The following is a 4,990-nucleotide window of genomic DNA, read 5'->3' on the forward strand; positions in this document are numbered from 1 at the left end:
TATATAATAAAAAGATCATGTTCAGAAATTTACACTAAACTCTTAAACCAAGTTTATTTTTTTCTAATTTTAATATTATTTCTGTCTAAACATATTTAAGAAACTTATTCAATTTCCATGCCAAATTTAAAAGCCTCTTTCTATCTTTTAAAGTGATTTTTCACTCTGCTCCATCCATAGAATACTCAAAAGATATTCTACTGAGATATTAAAAGACATTTCAAATATTCAAATATCTCCCTCTCCATTACCCTACCTCTCTCCCCAATCCCACCGTCGGAGCCAACACCACCTCCTTTGCAGCTTCTTTCTCGTTTTGTTCTTCATTTTCCCAACTCCATCATCGTTGCAGCTTTCATCTGATTATGTATAACACAGGAGGAAGTTCCCGACCGCCATCGCAAGAAGGTGATTTTATCTTTTTTTTCCCATCGATTATGTTATATCTTTGTTCAACCGGTTACAATATATGTTCAATCTTTGATTTTTACTCTTTGTAATTGTTCAATGATTAGGTATTCATTGTGTTGAAAGTTGTTTAATCTTTTTTTTTAAAACTCATGTTAGAAGCTGTCATGGTTGTTCATAAACGTGATGTAGTTATATGCCTTTCTTCTTTACTTGCTCAATGCTGAATTTCATATGTAAGATGATAATGTATGAGTTCATATTACTGTTTGGTTAACTATATGTGTTGTTGAAAATTTTCCAATGCAAAAATGTCTTCCTTCTTTGTTGTTGTAAAATTTATGTTCATAAACCACATTAAGAATTTTAGAAGTATTTCACTGTTTGGAAAACCCATTAAGTTTGGTTGAATATTGTTCAATCTTTGTTGTTGTTTCAAGTTATCATACCAAGCTAATGGCATGCCCAATTGAAGATGTTAAGGATATCAATGACTTCAAAGATTTATGGAAGATTGTTGTTAGGATTAGAGATTTATGGTATGTCAAAAGTGTCTATATCAAAGAGTATTTGAAAATGGTTTTAGTTGATGCAAATGTATGATGATATCTCACTTTACATACAACATATGTGTAGTTTATTATTACCTGAAAATCATCTTCATATCTCATGAGTGTTATTTATATTTAATTTTTTAACGCGGCATGATCCAAATAATTATACCATCTCATTTGGTTTCGAAGCACAAGTCTACACTTATAGTTGAAAATACCTACATCGTGCAGAATTTTAAGGTTGCTAATAATAATTTCTCCTTTAAAGCAACCACTCATAATTTCAAGTTAATTTTTTGTGATGCAACTTCTGCAAAAGTCACTAATTTGCCCGACATACCACTAAACCATTTGAAATTGATTGTTTTGACATCCATCATTTCGGGGAGATTTCAACATGATTTCTTAGTTAGTAATTTAATCGTATAACTTTGTTGTTTTCATATTTAATCCTTTAAATTTATCTTTCTTACATTAGTAAAAAAAATTAGATGTCATTGGAGGAGTAACCAAGATCATTCAGACACAAATGAATGTTGAGAACAACAAAAACAAAATTATCTTTGCTTTCATTGATATGAGGTATTTCATTATTATTCTCAATTTAAAATTGTTCCGACTATAAATTGATTTTATTGAATATTTGTTGATTCTTTTACTGGAGTAAATCTGTTTCAATGTAATCTTTGAGGTGAGCTTGCATCATAATTCTATAATTACTACAAGAGTAACAAAGATGTTGATAATGTTATAGTACTATTGCAAAATGTAAAGATGTTGATAATGTTATAGTACTATTGCAAAATGTAAGAATCAAGGTAGCTCAAGATATTGGTGTTGATAAAGTTATTGTATTATTACAAAATGCAAAATAAAATTTGATTGCTTAACATTACTATTTTGAGAGCTCCAATTTTGTCGAGTTATTACTGAAATATCTACTGAGATTTGACTCCATTATTCCATCCTAAATAAAAATATGTTTAACTTTATCTCTACGATCCTTTTTAGCATAAAAATAAATAGTTAAGTGGTCGTAGTCTCTTCTCTTTCATCTATAATTTTGAAAGGCATAAAATATTCTTCTTGTTAAAAAATCACATAGTGTTGTTGCTCATATGGTTGATTTATTTTAGGGTTTAGTGATAGGTAATTTATTTTATTATTATTAAACTTTGTGTGTTCAATGTAACTGCTTTATAGATAGTCACAATTATAAATATAGGGTGATAGAAAGAAAGATGGATTAGATATTTTGTATGTTGGTTAGTTTGAGAAAGATTAGGCTCTCTAATTCTTATAGGTTAGTTTATTTGTCAATTGCTAGCCGTAGATAATTTGTATTATTTGTCAATTCAATAACCATCTTGTTGTACATCTATATGCTTTGTTCTTTTGTTTTCAGAGTTTTTATTCTTATCATTTATTCACATGTTCTAACATATCCTCAATATCTATTACTAATATAAAACGAGTTATCCAATATATTGCCCTAAATAAACAATCATAATACTAGATTCTATCAATTGGTATCAAAGTAGCTTTGATCCAAGACAAATTCGCAGTTTGACGGCAAAAGTGATACCTATTGGTGGTTGGTTTGCATTGAGAAACACATTGATGTTGTGAGAACACCAGAGAGTGAGAAGTTGCAAGAAGCGGTAAAATCCTTGAGAAACCGTGCTCTCGTATGGTGGCATTGGTGGAGTCGATGCCATCTACCAACGAGTTGGCGAACATTTTATGTTGGGTTGCTTTGGGATTTTAAGCTAGAGTACAAAGACCTTCTTTATATATGATGAAGAGGAGGAACCAAAATTAGAATTAGAGTTGTCTACGCTTCACACATTTGATCTTTAAAAAGAAGACAAACCTAGGAAATTTTTCGCTAATTCAAATAATGGAAAAGAGAAATGAAGAAAATGTAGAAGATGCTAAAAATTCACTTGTAAATGTCATTGTATAAAAGCAACAAGAGAGAGAAGCAAATTTTCTCAAATTTATTGGTATCAGTAGACACTTTGATGAACATGGCATGAGTATGGTGTGTGAATTAAGGACAAGACTGTCTAGAATAACTATTGGAGAGTGATGAGCTTCACTTAAGTTGGATACCATATCACCGCCGTCGCCAAAAGCCTCAAAATCCTGACAAGTCCTTGGTGAAGGGTGGATTATCCTTTGGTTTAATCAAATCAGAGATGTTATTGCCTACTCTTTTCATGCTATGTTTTTGGGTCAAACATACCACTAAAAACAGAATGTATAATTCAAGAATAAGTTATCATATTTCACGCTTGCTTTAGAGAATTCTTCCTACACCCCCCCTAAGTTATACCTGGCACCCTCATACTTTCATATTGCCCAAAGTGCCCATGATTGAAAATTGAATGAAAATTTCGGACGAAATTTTCGGTAGTCTTAACAAAATTTCCAGTACAGTTTAAAATTTCTGATAGTACATTTTAAATTTTTGGTATATCGGATATTTCAAAATTTCCCGTTTGTTTCATTAATTTCTAGAAATTTGAAATTTACATGTGGCTATCGGAAATTTCAACCTAAATGAAATTTACGGTAGGGTTATTTTATTTTTATTTTTTGGACGTTCAGGATTTTGCCAACAGTTTTGGATGACTGTGATTGCACCGACAATTTTGTGTGGTCCAGAGTAAATGCAAAGTTGTATTAATAAGGGGTCACATGTTTGATAAAAACATCTCAAAAAATGTCTCTTCCTCAATTTTTGATTAAGGCAGAAGTGTACTTTAATTGAGCTTTACCTCCCATAGAGTTTCGACTTCCGGATGGCACCACATCTCTCGCCAGCCTGACGTTCAAGTTGAATGAATTATTGCCTGATACTAAAACTAGGAAGGTGAGAAAGATTGAGTTTTGTGAAGATTGGATTGATACTGACAGGAGGATGAAATACATACAACCTTATTGAGTTGAAGACCGACAAAGATGTGAAGGAAATGTGGAGATTATTTCGCCGTAGGATAACAAATGGGCCGATCGAGTTAGATGTTAGGCTTTCAAGATCTGTTGACGACATGATGGAGATGTTGAAACATCCAAAATCATTTGGTAGTGTTTAGGTTTTTCTTATTTATTATTGTTTTCTTAAGTTATGTTTAAGTTAATGTTGATGTTGCATCTGTATTTCAGTTAATATTGATGTTTAAGTTATGTCATCAAAAATATTATGCAATAAAAAGTTATGATGAAAAAGTATGAATAGTATACAAATAATACAAATAATAAATAATATATAAAATCCATGAAAGACAAAAGATGTCTAAATAGGCCCCAACGTGCTATGTCTGCAGTCCGAGATAATCCAGTATAAACCTCACCATATGGGTTTACCAAACCCATGAGGTTATCCATAATAACTGCAATCATCTAGAGGCGATATTGGGCATCGACATCAGCTGCAGGAGGCGGACGCGGCACGTCATTAACGGGTACCCCAACACCAGAAAGCCCCACATCAGCAGTAGGTGGGATAATGTGAGGATGTGATACAGTGAAGTACCACTCTAAGTAACCATCTTTACATTGCGATGGGTGTTGAACCCTAAGTGCATGATCTCTAATGGCACAACCGGAGTTGATGAAGTTACTCTGAAACCACCAATCTGAAGGTGAGAAAAACAAGAAAGGGGGGGTTTGAATTGTTTGGAAAAATAAGCGCTTTTTCAAAATGAAAACCACACAATGATTTTATACTGCTTCGCTTATAACACAAAGCTACTCCAGTCCACCCGGCCAAGGTGATTTCGCCTTCAACAAGAACTTAATCCACTAATCTTGAAAGATTACAAACAACGTCTAAGAGAAGGATCTCTTAGTCCTCTCAAGTATACAGACTACACAGAGTCACTTGAGGAAATAAACAATCAATAGATGAAAGATTTATGTAATCTAGAGTGCTTCTAAGATAAGCTAATATTACAATAGTAAGAACAAAGTGATTCACGTTATAAGCAAAAGCTTCGTGAAGATTTAGAGAGCAAGAATGT

This window comes from Lathyrus oleraceus, chromosome 7 (genome assembly GCF_024323335.1).
Source record: "Lathyrus oleraceus cultivar Zhongwan6 chromosome 7, CAAS_Psat_ZW6_1.0, whole genome shotgun sequence".
Taxonomy (NCBI): Eukaryota; Viridiplantae; Streptophyta; class Magnoliopsida; order Fabales; family Fabaceae; genus Lathyrus; species Lathyrus oleraceus.